The sequence below is a fragment of the Mandrillus leucophaeus genome, unplaced genomic scaffold, assembly GCF_000951045.1.
Source record: "Mandrillus leucophaeus isolate KB7577 unplaced genomic scaffold, Mleu.le_1.0 Scaffold207, whole genome shotgun sequence".
NCBI classification, from domain to species: Eukaryota; Metazoa; Chordata; class Mammalia; order Primates; family Cercopithecidae; genus Mandrillus; species Mandrillus leucophaeus.
Genome location: NW_012102110.1, coordinates 2,176,338 through 2,191,304, shown reverse-complemented (window position 1 = coordinate 2,191,304; position 14,967 = coordinate 2,176,338). Strand labels below are relative to the sequence as shown.

The 14,967-nt window shown below is 36.9% G+C and overlaps 1 protein-coding gene across 1 annotated transcript in view; it reads right to left on the bottom strand.

Annotated features, from left to right (window-relative positions):
• The window catches only part of DCAF6 (DDB1 and CUL4 associated factor 6), a 156,847-nt gene that overhangs the window by 136,708 nt on the left and 5,172 nt on the right, over positions 1-14,967 (bottom strand). Inside the window, exon 2 of the mRNA XM_011979919.1 lies at positions 610-671. The gene's annotated coding sequence lies outside the window, so the exon portion shown is untranslated. The remainder of the gene's footprint in view (positions 1-609; positions 672-14,967) is intronic.

Below are 14,967 nucleotides of genomic sequence, written 5' to 3'. Positions count from 1 at the left end.
TCACGCCTATAATCCCAGTACTCTGGGAGGCCGAGACAGGCGGATCACGAGGTCAGGAGATGGAGACCATCCTGGCTAACACGGTGAAACCCCATCTCTACTAAAAAATACAAAAAAATTAGCTGGGCTTGGTGGCAGGCGCCTGTAGTCCCAGCTACTCAGGAGACTGAGGCAGGAGAACGGCCGTGAACCCGGGAGACAGAGCTTGCAGTGAGCCGAGATCGCGCCACTGCACTCCAGCCTGGGCAACAGAGCGAGACTCCGTCCCAAAAAAAAACAAGAAAGGAAAAAAAGAGGATATGTTTGAGCGATATGTCTAAAGTTTCTAAGAAGTGACCACTACATTTGATGACATGAAGTCACAAAGGCAGTTTCAGCACAGTGAATGAGATGGAAGTCCTTCCATAATATAAGAAAACTCATCTGCACTTTAAAAAATCTTGCATACACTCTTCTAAATTCAAAATTTAATTTTATATTTTAATGTAAAACTTTACTCTCCCATTTTATTATAGTCACAGTCCTTTCTGGGAGGATTGGGACATTTCATCAAACACTTAAACACTTAGTATCAAAGCCCTTCAGAGTTGAGAATTAACAATTACTTACACAGCCATCATGCACATTAAGGGTTGCTTCAAGTTTTAATCTTTGGATAAATTCTCTTCTTCCTGTTTAAAAAGAAAGAACAAATTAAATAAATCACACAATTTGTTGCTGAGAAAAATATAATGTTGAAATTAGGAGCCTAGGATCTGGTATGAAAAGTAAATTCAAGCTCTAATTTCAGCTCCACCATTTATAAACTGAGTGATACTGGGCAATTTAACCTCCTCCTAAGACTTACTTTCCTCATTAGAATACCTCTACCTCAAGCAGTTTTTTGTTTGTTTGTTGACACACAGTTTCGCTCTGTCGCCCAGGCTGGAATCTCAGCTCACTGCAACCTCTTCCTCCCAAGTTCAAGCAATTCCCCTTCCTCAGCCTCCCGAGTGGCTGGGATCACAGGCACGCAGTACTATGCCCAGCTAATTTCTGTATTTTCAATAGCGACAGGATTTCACCATGTTGGCCAGGCTAGTCTCAAACTCCTGACCTCAAGTGATCCACCCACATCAGCCTCCCAAAGTGCTAGGATTATGGGTGTGAGCCACTGCGCTCAGCCTGTACTTATTTTAAGAACAAAATCATTCAAGGACAGAAAGGGCTTAGCACGGTATCTGGACCACAACAGACACTCATACATTTCTTCATTCATTCATTCATTCAACAAATACTTATTGAGTACTCACTCTGTATCAGGTAAAGTACATTTTACAGTGGTAAAACAAAAAGATTTCTGCCTGCTTATGAGAGGAGAAAAACAATAAACAATCGGTATAAGTGCTATAAGTTAGTATAGTGCTATGTGGAAAAATAAAGCAGGAAAAAGAGATAAAAGATGACTGGAGGTAGGGAGTAAGGTTTTTAATTTTAAATAGGATGGCAAACAGCAATAGTAAGTACCAACTATTTTTAAACATTTCTCAATTTCAGAAATGTTAAAGTTAACATTACAATGATGAAATCTGGCATTAAAAATCAGCATAAATATCCATCAATAGCAGACTAGTTTAAATATTGCAAAAACAGAGTAAGTTCCTTCTTTGAAAAAGAGAAATCTGTCCCTTTAAGGAATGAATCATCTTTACCAAACACAGATCAAAAAACATGTTTGTTCAGAAGCTGTAATGAAGGAAGGCTGAATTTACAACAAAGAACAATAATTAAGTAACCAGGCTGATGAGATCTCTCATAAAATTAAATCTACCTATACTTTCTGTATATTGTCACAAAGGGCAGATTTCTCTATTGCACTTTCTTGCCATTCCATGTTAAAGTCAAGAGCTTCTTGAAGCCAATTTGTTTTACTTCTTTCTCCATGTTATTTAACTAGTAAGACGGCTAGGTAAAGGATGAACATATAGGTTAAAAAATAATTATGGATAATTATGGGGGCTTTTATTTTGGGGAGGGAGATGCTCTACAGTTTCTAAATTTACTGGAATAAAACCACCTAGTGAAATTTAGTAAAGTGTTTTCATGAAGTAGGTTGTACTTTAGATAATTAACTTTTCAAATCTGATTTTCGCTTGTAAAAAGATTCTAACTTCAGTAAAAAAGATAAATTTTTAAAAACTCATTTCCTTTTGGCCAAAGGATTGGTAATCTCATTGAGTTATAGGAGTTAAGAAACAAAGTATTCAAATTAACAATATAACAGCAATTAAAACTCACTAAAATATTAAAGTATTGGAAACATTTTTGTCAAAATTTTAAAACCTGGGTTTGAAAACATGGCTCTAGCCATTTCAGTCTGGAGAAAATGGTGGCAGAACATAAGGATAGAAGATAAAGTAAGCTGTTTTAGCAAGAACTCTTATATATGACATTTGTACATTAGAACATGTATAGAGGCATAATACATTGTGGTTAGATAGCTTTTGAATGACATTTTTGTATATGACTTTGGAGATAAAATTTATTGCATCGTCCAGACATCTCATAAAGTGTGCTTCTAGAGCAAACTAGCAAAAACATCCACTACCCTTTTAGTAATTAAACATAATACCAAGAAATAGAAGCTAAAAGCCACCATAAAATAAGAACGATACCTTAATAAAACTGAGCCTCCTCAAATTAAAATAAAAATAAACTCACATCTGAATGCATTAAAAGCTGTGAAGGGTCTCGCCTATTTGCAAGGTAACCAATTGGACTGCTACCTTTCTTGGATGCTAGCAAAAGACAACAGACTCCTAAGTCAGAGGCAAAAAATTTTACTACTCATGTACGGCAAGTAGCATGAGCTTTAGGTTCACACTGGTTCCTCTTGTCTTCCAAGTCCCATAGTGCAACTTGGAGAGGCCTGGGTAGATGCTGTGCATGCAATGGGTTTTAATCACAGCTGAGGAATCTTGAACTGGGGGAACCCAAATCTTACATCAAGCAAACCTGCCTGACCTTTATCCCTAACGAGACATTGTTAAACTGAACAACAAACTTGTCTTTGGCTCAAGAGGCTCTCAGTACTCCAGTGTTGGGTGCAAATATATATTTAGAATTGTTATATATTCCAAGGCTATTCACTATATACACCTCACTGAAAAGATAGTCCAGAACAAAACGATTAGTGCCTCTGCTCCCAAGATGTTCAGAAATCCAAAGAGGTATCTAGAATATTCTACCAAGAATTACGCACTTGTTATGGATGAACTCACCATTGTGGCTTCCAACTCAAATCTTTCTGTACCTCAAGCTGCCTCTTATAATTCTGTCTCTACTCTGGCATTCTTTCTATGTTAATAGGTTACAAACTCCATAAGAACACTGCTTTGTTCACCCATGTATTTCAAATACCTAACACAGTGCCTGCCACAAAGTGTGCGTTCAATATACATTTGCTGAATCAGTGAATAAACGACTGGGATCATGATATTCATTCTGTTCTAGAGTCTGTATTACCACTCAATAACACATGGTGATGGCTGGGCGTGGTGGCTCACACCTGTAATCCCAGTACTTTGGGAGGCCGAGGTGGGTGGATCACCTGAAGTCAAGAATTCAGGACCAGCCTGACCAACATGTCGAAACCCCATCTCTACTAAAAATATAAAAATTAGCTGGGTGTGGTGACAGCACCTGTAGTCCCAGCTACTTGGGAGGTTGAGGTAGGAGAATCGCTTGAACCTGGGAGGCAGAGGCTGCAGCGAGCCGAGATCGTGCCACTGTACTCCAGCCTGGGCAACAGAGTGAGACTCCGTCTCAAAAAAATAAAATAAAGTAACACATAGTGAACGTATTTCAATGGCAATAAATATACAGCTATTCCTCATTTTTAATGGTTGTGTAATCATTAAACCATTGAATAAATTACAACTTTGTAATTTGTTTATTCACATATCTATCTCCTTTACTAGACTAGCTGAGAATTAATTATCACTTATAGAGATGGTTGGGGCAAGAAATGTTGGAATTAGGTTTAAACATCTGACTTGAACATCCTACACTTACACTGGGCAAAACTTATTTTCACAGCGCCTTAGTTCTTACTTGGGGGTGACAAGTTCTACCAAGCAGAGACAAAACACAGAATTATTTCATCCTTGGCACAGCACAGGACAGATGACTGATAGTTAAGAGATTTAGAGATCCAGATATGAGAGGCTCAGCAATCACCAAACGAATACAGTGTAAAAAGGTCTCACCATGGCAACATTATAATCAGACTGTCTGAAGTCAAAGTGAAAGAGTGAATCCTAAAAATGGCAAGAGGAAAAAACCATCTAAAAACAGTTAAAAAAAAAGGACTAAGAAAGTGGTTATATAATATTAAAGAGACCAACTCAGCAAGAATATATAACAATTCTAAATATACATTTGCACCCAACACTGGAGTACTGACAGTCATAAAACAAATACTACTAGACCTAAAGAAAGAGATACACTGCAACACAATAGTGGGAAACTTCAACATCCCACTTACAGCATTAGACATATCATCTAGACAAATAATCAGCAAAGAAACACTGGACTTAAACTGGACTTTAGACCAAATGGGCTTAACAGACATTTACAAAACATTCTAAACAACTGCAGAATATACAATATTCTCGTCAGCATATGGAACATTCTCCAAGACAGACCATATGTTAAGCCACAAAACAAAGTCTCAACAAATTTTTTTAAACTGAAATTATATCAAGTGCCTTCTCACATAACAGCAGAATAAAACTAGAAATCAATACCAACAGAAACTTTACAAACCATACAAATACACAGAAATTAAACAACATGCTCCTAAATGACAATAGGGTCAATGAAGAAATTAAGACAGAAATTTAAAAAAATTTTTTTGAAACAAACGAAAATGGAAATACAACACACCAAACCTGTGGATACAGCAAAAGCAGTGCTAAGAAGAACACAGCAATAAATTTCCACAACAAAAAGTGGAAAGATTACAAATTAATAATCTAAGAACGCACCTCGAGGAACTAGAACAGCAAGAACAAACCAAACCCAAAACTAGCAGAAGAAAATAAATAAAGATCAGAGCAGAACCAAATGAAATATGGACTAAAAAAAAAAAACACACAAAAGGTCAATGAAATGAAAAGCTGGTTCTTCAAAGAGATAAAAAGAATTGATAAACCACTAGCCAGACTAACCAAGAAAAGAAGGGAGAAGAGACAAAATCAGAAATGAAAAAGGAGACATTACAACTGATTCCATAGAAGTACAAAGATTAACATAGACTATAATGAACTTTATACTCATAAACTAGAAAACTTACAGGAAATAGATACATTCCCAGAAAAACACAACCTACCAAGATTGAACCAGGAAGAAATAGAAAATCTGAATAGACCAGTAATGAGCAGCAAGAATTAATCAGTAATTTTTACAATTTCCCAGCAAAGAAAAGCCCAGTACCAGATGGCTTCACAGTTAAATTCTACCCAATGTACAAAGAAGAAGTAATATCAATACTCCTGAAACTATTCCAAAATATCAAGGACAGGCCCCTCCCTAACTTATTCTATAAGGCCATTAATCACCCTGATAACAAAACCAAAGAAGGACACAAAACAAAGGATACAGAATAAAAAGAAAACTACAAACTAATGAACACAAATGCAAAAATCCTCAACGAAATACTGGCAAACCAAATCCAACACCAAATCAAAAAGATAACACACAATGATCAAGTGGGTTTTATACCGGGAACGCAAGGATGGGTCAACATACGCAAATCAATAAATGTGATACACCATATCAACAGAATGAAGGACAAAAACCATACGATCATCTTAATAGATGTGAAAAAAGCATTCAATAAAATTCAACGTCCCTTCATAAGAAAAACCCACAGTAAACTAGGCACAGAAAGATCATACCTCAAAATAATAAAGGCCATATATGATAAACCTGTAACTAACATGATACTGAATAGGGAAAAGTTGAAAGCATTCCTTTAAGAACTGGAAGAAAACAAAGATGCCTACTCTTCAATATAGTATGCCACTCTTCAATATAGTATTGGAAGTCCTAACCAGAGCAATTAGGCAAGAGAATGAAACAAAAGACATCAAAATTATAAAGGAAGGAGTCAAATTATCCCTGTTTAATGATGATATCATCTTATATCTAGAAAAACCTAAAGACTCCACACAAAACTCTTAAATTTGGTAAATGAATTCAGTAAACTTACAAGATACAAAATCAACATACAAAAATTAGTAGTGTTTCTACACACCAATAATGATTCAAGATGAAAATCAAATCAAGAACACAATCCCATTTACAATAGCTACAAAAAACAAAAAAAAGGCCAGGTATGGTAGCTCACGCCTGTAATCCCAGCACTTTGGGAGGCCAAGGCGGGTAGATGACGAGGTCAAGAGATTGAGACCATCTGGCCAACATGGTGAAACCCTGTCTCTACTAAAAATACACATACACACAAAAAAATTAGCTGGGCATGGTGGCGCACACCTGTAGTCCCAGCTACTCCGGTGGCTAAGGCAGGAGAGTCGCTTGAACCTGGGAGACGGAGGTTGTAGTGAGCCAAGATTACGCCACTGCACTCCAGCCTGGGTGACAGAGTGAGACTCCGTCTCAAAAAGAAAAAAGGAAATTATAAAACACACACACACACACCCCCACAGACGCACACACAAACTAGAAATATATTTAACCAGAAGTAAAAAAAAAAAAATCCCTACAAGGAGAACTACAAAACACTGCTAAAAGAAATTATACATAACACAAATGGAAAAACATCTCATGATCATTGGATATTCAGAAGAATATCATTAAAATGACCATACTGTACAAAGCAACCTACAGATTCAATACAATCCCTATCAAAATACCAAGATAATTTTTTGCAAAATTAGAAAAAACAATCCTAAAATTCATATGGAACCAAAAAGGAGCCCCAATAGCCAAAGCAATGCTGAGCAAAAAGAATAAAGCTGGAGGCATCACATTATCTGACTTCAAACTATATTACAAGACTATACTAACCAGAACAGCAGGTTACTGGTATAAAAATAAGACACACAGGTCAATGGAACAGAATAGAGAACCCAGAAATAAAGTCACATACTTGCAGCCAACTGATGTTTGACAAAGCTGACAAGAACATATATTGTGGAAAGGAAACCCTCTTCAATCAGTGGTACTGAGAAAGATATCCATACGCAGAGGAATGCAATTGAACGTCTCTCACCAATACATAAAAATAAACTTCAGGTGGATTAAAGACAAAAACGTAAGACCTAAAACTATAAAGATACCAGAAAACAGACAAATGGGACTCAAACTAAAAAGCTTCTGCACGGCAGAAGAAATAATCAACAGAATGAAGAGACAACCCACCCTGTTGAATGACAGAAAATATTTGCAAATTATTCATCCAATAGGGGACTAACACCCAGACTATACAAGGAACTCAAACAATTCAACAACCAAAAAAATCTAACTATCCTATTAAAAAGTAGGCAAAAGAGATGAATAGACATTTTTCAAAAGCATATACCCAACAGGTATATGAAAAAATGCTTAACATTACCAATCATAAGAGAAATGCAAATCAAAGCCACAATGGGCTATCATCTTATCCTAGTCAGAATGGCTTTTATTAAAAAGACAATGTTGGTTATCATGTGAAAAAAAGGGAACTCTTACACACCATTGGTGGGAATGCAAATTAGTACAGCCTCTATGGAAAACAGTATGGAGATTTCTCCAAGAATTAAAAATAGAACTACCTTTCCATCCAGCAATCCCACTACTAGGTTTTTACAAAAAAGAAAAGAAATTAATATATCTAAAAGATATGTGCACCAGTATGTTTACTGCAGCACTATTCACAACAGCAAAGATATGGAATCAACCTAAGTGTCCATCAATGGATGAACAGGTAAAAAAAAATGTGGTATATATACACAATGGAGTAACATTCAGCCATAAGAAGGAATGAAATCAGGCTGGGAGTGGTGGCTTACCCCTGTAATCCCAGCACTTTGGGAGGCCAAGGTGGGCGGATCATGAGGTCGGGGATCGAAGCTAACACCGTGAAACCCTGTCTCTACTGAAGATACAAAAAAAAAAATTAGCCGGGCATGGTGGCGGGCGCCTGTAGTTCCAGCTACTCGGGAGGCTGAGGCAGGAGAATGGCATGAACCCGGGAGGTGGAGCCTGTAGTGAGCTGAGATCTCTCCACTGCACTACAGCCTGGGCGACAGAGCGAGACTCCATCTCAAAAAAAAAAAAAAAAAATGAATGAAATCATGTCATATACAGCAACATGGATGGAACTGGAGGTCATTATCTTAGGTTAAACAAGCGAGGCACACAAAGACAACTATGACATGTTCTGACTCATCAGTGTGTGCTAAACAAATGTGTTCACATGGATGCAGAGAGTGGAATGATACAGAATGGAGTGGAAGAATGAGGAGGTGGGAGGATATTACTTAATGGATACAAAGAACGTTATTCGGGTGATGGATACCCTAAAAGCCCTCACTTGACTACAGCACAATCTATGCATGTAACAAAATTGCATATGTACCCATAAATTTGTACAAATAAAAAGTAAAAATAAATAAAAACATTATCTAAAATAACATTAAAAATATGAAACATTTAAGGATAAACCTAACACCAAAAGTATAAATCACTGCTGAGAGAATCAAAGAATGCTTAATACATGGAGACAAACCAGAACCATAGATGAGAAGATTCACTATTGTAAACATGTCAGTTCTCCCTGAAATAATATACAGATTCAACACAAAATCCCAAGTCTTATTGTAGAAATTGACAAGCTGGTTCTAAAATTTTTATGGAAATGGAAAGGGTTCAGAATAGCCAGGATAACTATAAATTCTTTTTAAAAGACCAAGTTTTGGCCGGGCGCCGTGGCTCACGCCTGTAATCCCAGCACTCTGGGAAGCCAAGGCGGGCAGATCACAAAGTCAGGAGATCGAGACCATCCTGGCTAACACGGTGAAACCCCATCTCTACTAAAAAATACAAAAAAATTAGCCGGGCGTGGCGGCAGGTGCCTGTAGTCCGGTAGTCCTAGCTACTCGGGAGGCTGAAGCAGGAGAATGGCGTGAACCCAGGAGGCGGAGCTTGTAGTGAGCCACTGCACTCCAGCACTCTAGCCTGGGCGACAGAAAGAGACTATCTCAAAAAAAAAAACAAGTTTAAAGTATCACACTAGCTGATTTCAATCCTCGGTATAAAGACAAGAAGCTAGATCGATGGAATGTGGCTAAGAAATTGACGTATACATTTATGGTCAATTGATTTTCAACAAAGGGGAAAAGGTAGTCTTTTCACACACACTGTTGGATCAATTGCACATTAATATGCAAAGAAATGAAACTTGACTCTTACAACATATATAAAACTTAACTCGAAATTGTTCACAGACATAAATGCAAGAGGTAAAAAGAGAAAATCTCCAGGAAAAAAAAAGTAAAAATCTTCGTTACCTTGGTTTAGGTAAAGATTCTTAGATAGGACATAAAAAGTATGATCTATAAAAGAACCTGTTAAAAAAAAAAGACACAAACTGAGAGAAAATATTTGTAAAATACATATCTGATTAAGGACTTGTTATTTAAATAATTCTAGAATTCTTACAATATTAAAAAGTAAACGTGAACATTTAACCAGACTATAAAATAAATAAAACAGAAATAAAAGCCACGAAAAGATACTCAACATCACTAATCATTAGAGAAACGCAAATTAAAGGCCAGACGCGGTGGCTCATGCCTGTAATCCCAGCACTTTGGGAGGCCAAAGCGGGCGGATCACCTGAGGTCGGGAGTTCAAGACCAGGCTGACCAACATGGAGAAACCCCATCTCTACTAAAAATACAACACTAGCCGGGTATGGTGGCGCATGCCTGTAATCCCAGCTACTTGGGAGGCTGAGGCAGAAGAATGTCTTGAACCCAGAAGGCGGAGGTTGTAGTAAGCCAAGATCACTCTGTTGCACTCCAGCCTGGAGCGAAACTCCATTTCAAAAACAAAAAAAGAGAAATGCAAATTAAAACAACAATGATATATTTCTACACACCTACCATGAAGGCTACAATTAGGAAGACTCATTACACCAAATGCTGATGACAATGTAGAGCAATTGGAACTCTCATATACTGCTGGTGGGAATGCAGTATGGTAGAATTACTTTGGAAGACAGTCTGGAAGTTTCTTATAAAGTTAAACATACTTACCATACAACTCAGCAATCCCACAGTAGATATCTACCCAAGAAGATTTAAAAGTGTTCAACCCTAGTTATTTTTTCCAAGATGTACATGAAGGTTCACTATTTACATTTTCTCTGTTAGCCATCAGCAGTGTTTAAAAAACAATTTTTTTAATCTCCTTCAAGTACTTGTGGAAGCCTACCCACCTTAAACCTGAAGCGACATTAAATTACAATTATAAGAACTACACACCATCTAGAACAATTTTCCAAACCTCAAGCTGAGACTCATTAGTGCATATTCCACCAGTTCAATACCAACAGTTTTAAGAAAATGAAAAAAAACAGAATGCATCCCATCTAGTAAGGCTTATATATACATCTAGAGAATCCTTTATTTTCGTTGTGTATATCACAGGTTGCCACATAAATGTATTTTTATCATGGATCGTTTTAAAAACATTTTTAAAACACTGACCTAAAGCATACCTGTAACATAAGCTCTATGCTACCAGAAGCTTCTAAACCTTCTAAGCACTTATAACTTGATTCATCCTATTTTAGGAAGCAATGAAACTCACAGTACAGCTATCACAGTGTCTATGGTTGTTATGATTGCTAATATGCCTTTGGTGTCTTGCCTTAAGGAATTATCAATATACTCTATCTTATGTTTGTCACAATTGACTGTCATTTTCCAATACTAAAATCATACATTTTTCAGCTTTCATTGAAATTTCAACACTAAAGAAACAAAATACAAATATTCCACTAATTTTTTCCCAATGGCTAAAAAAAAGAGGCAAAAGTCAGAAGTTACTAATCTTCATATAATAAATATACTATAACTTGGCAACATATTATGAAGAACCTGGTAATCTAGAATGCAGATGTATTCAAGATGCACTAAAGAGTAATCTACACGCAAAATTATTCATTTCAATACACACTGACTCTAATGATATTCAAAGGACACTGACTTCATAAGCCCCTTACAGAAAGATGAGATTCAATCTCCACTAAAAAATTGTCACTGGCTGCCTAATCATAATTTACACATTTTACACATTATAATAAACTCCCTCGAAAAGTACCCTAAAATTACTTTTTTATCAATTGCTATCTTTTAATTTAGAAGCGTTAGAAAGTTGTAGGAGTGTCTGTCCAAAAGGAAAGAAATGTGAGTAGAAACCAGCAATGTGTTGAAATAATAGTTTATTAACGATGTGTATCTTTATAAAACTGTATATATATGGGAAAATAACATCTGTGTGGCTAATAAATCACTGATTTCCAAAAGCACTACTCTACAACTAGTATGCAGTAATTTGAGAAACTATTACATTTAAACATTTAAACCTACAAGTACCTCTGACTTTGGTAGTTATTCTTTAAAAAAAAAAAATTCCAGGAGGCTGAAGTGGGAGGATGGCCTTGAGCCCAAGAGGTGGCGGCTGTAGTTAGTCATGATGGTGCCATTGCACTCCAGCCTGGGGGACAGAGCAAGACCCTGCCTCACCGTGCCCCCTGCTTCCCGCCAAAAAAAAAAGAATCCTACATTGAAATTTAGACCAGGCTCACAAAGATTAAAAACCCTGGCTTATCCTTGAAATCCATGCCAGTCTAAAACAACACTCTATTGGCCCAGGTGAATCTTGTGGTTTTGCCAGCTCTAAGTAAACACATCTTTTAATCACAAACAACATATTCTCATTTCCACAACATAACAGGAAGTTTGGTGAAGTGTAATTTTCTTTGATGGGAAGAAAGGAGGTAATTAATCAGTTTATGTAAAATCAATTACAAAGTTTGAATACTACCATTGAAAGGGCACATGCTATGGTGAAATAACTGGAAATGTAAAAGCTACAAGAAAAATCTATCCATTTGTTCTATCACAATTTTACTATTTGGCAGTAATTCACTGCTAAAAATTTGTAGAAATACAAATAATGAAAATGTATCAGAAAAATACTTAAATCTACAACCCTGTAGATAGATAATCATAATGTTTAAATATTAAAGTCTTAAAAAAAGGAATCTATTTCCTTAGGAAAATCCTAACTTGGAATTTGACTTTTAAAAGGAAGGCTTTATAAGTGTACCATACTTATTTATTTATGACACAGAGTTTCCCTCTGTCACCCAGGCTGGAGCGCAGTGGCACGATCTTGGCTCACTGCAACCTCCACCTCCAGGGTTCAAGCTATTCTCCTGCTTCTGCCTCCCAAGGAGCTAAGACTACAGGCGTACGCCACCACGCCCGGCTAATTTTTGTATTTTTAGTAGAGACTGGGGTTTCATCATGTTGGCCAGGCTGATCTTGAACTCCTGACCTCTAGTGATCTACCCGCCTTGGCCTCCCAAAAGTGCTGGGATTACAGGCGTGAGCCACTGCACCCAGCCAAGAGTACTATACTTTAAAAAGTCATTTTATTGCCACACACAAAAAAAGATGGTAATTATGTGACGTGATGGATATGTTAACTAACTTGATTGTATGTGAAGTTATTAAGTTGTACACCTTAAATATAACAATTTTTAATTGTCAATTATATCCCAATAAAACTGGGAGGGAAAGTCATTTTTTAAAAAAAATCACTAATTCAAACATTACCAATGTGGATTTTGCTGTTTCCTGAATGCAAAGCCAAGATCAGCACTGTAGTGTAGAAGAGTTGAATAACAGCGCAAAGGTCTACTAAGGGTAAAGGCCAATCAGTTCTTTGAAAACATTTTCAAGTCTCGATACTTTCAAAAAGTATTTTCAAGTACTTAGAAAACCACTTTAAAGGAAGTCATTCCAAAAATGTCCTATTTTAAGAGTATATATCATATCTAAAATACTATTTAAGATAACTCCCTGTATGTACGTGTGTGTATATATATATACACATTTGAAAAACTATAATTCAGGATTTCTACTATAGTCAGTGAACCCTTCAATTCCCCTAGACCCAATATACAAATTCCATTTCCATTAGGGAGTCGGAGTAGGAGAGGAAAAAGAAAGTATATGGTTTTGTTATATTTTAATTAACTCATTTGTAGATATAGCTAAAGTAACTGAACCAAAGGAAAACGCTAAAATATAGAACTGTATACAAGTACTTAAACTGTCCAACTGACATAAAGGACCAAATTATCAATGTATTCATGCAAAACAACGTTAACATTTGTTTTATTAAGCTAAAATTAAGTTCTCTCTCCACAAATAAATTCTAAAAGAAATATTGCACACTTTTTTTGGCAAATAGTTTAAAAAAGCAGACTCTAGCTATGTTCAATTTTAAAATGATTAATCACCACTCTAGGTACTTATCCTACAAATGCACAAAAGCTTGTACAGTGATGTTCATTACAATGCTGTAAGGGCGAACGTCCACTTAAAGAAGAATGGTTGAGTACACTACGGTACTTCATAATGTTACATACTATGTAATAATTTAAAAGACATAATCTATTTTTACTGCCATGGAAAGATCTCCAAAATGTGGAGAAGTTAAAACAATGTTTACGATATGACACCATGTATTCAGGTTTCTCTCTCTCACACACACACACACACACACCCCCCACACACACACCCTAGCATTTGTACATATACATACGTACTTGTAAGAATGCAAACAAAAAGGTCTGGAAGAATATTCAGAAAACAGAAAATATTATTTCTAAGGATGGCGAAGTGAAATTGAATGGGAGGGATCAAAGGGATTTTTGCTTCATTTTTATTGAGCTTCTACAAACAAAATGTATTCGTATTTTACTTGAGACACTAAAAAGCAAGAATTAAATTGCATGCTAACTTTTCTTAAATAATTTACAAACCAGAACTGTTGGCTGTAATGAGATTTCATTTTCTTCTCTTTACTTGAAATCAAAAACAAATGACAGCAACAAACACTTTTTACCTAGCAAACGGCAAAACTGTAAAGAAAAATTTTGTTTGATGTTGTTTGCCATATCTCCAAATAGAAAGAGTAATGAAGAGTATACAGGAAGAAACAAAAAAGACCTTTACTAAGTACGTCCATTTTTACGAAACCAAACTTTTTAGTTGACTCGGGCGTGACCCAGAATCCTCAAAAAAAAAAAAAAAAAAAAAGTTATGCAAAACGAAAAAAGTGGAATACTGTTCCCTCAAGTATTGAAGGTTGTTTTTAGAAAGCTTAACTAAGAAACTGTAAATGCCAAGTGTGTTTTCCAGGGGTGGGAAAAGGAACGTGAAACCCTACACCACCTTTAAGCGGTCAAAACGAACTGAAGAACAGAGTGGAACTGGGAGAGCGCGCGGGGGTGGGGAGAGCTCAGCTATCACTTTTAGGTTTTGGCTCAGCGCCGCAAGAACAGTTTACACGGATTCTGTCTGGAGCGTGAAGTGCCTGAGGGTGGTCAACGCGTCGCAGCCGACACCTAAACCCTCTTGAGATCGAAGACGAGGGTGGGCAACAACTTAGGTTCTCCGGCTCAGCGGGGAGAGCGCGCTGGAAAAGAGCAAAAGAGCTAACTTTTGCTCTAAACGCGGCAGCTCCTGGAGGTTCCGCAAGTCCCCCGAGTCCCAACCTATTAGCGACCCCAACACCTTTACAAGCCAGTACCTTCTGCCCTCGGCCCGGCCCTCCGAGGAAAACCCAGCAAGGGCGGCGGCTGGCAGCAAGCATAGGGGGCTTGACTGGGGGAGGCAC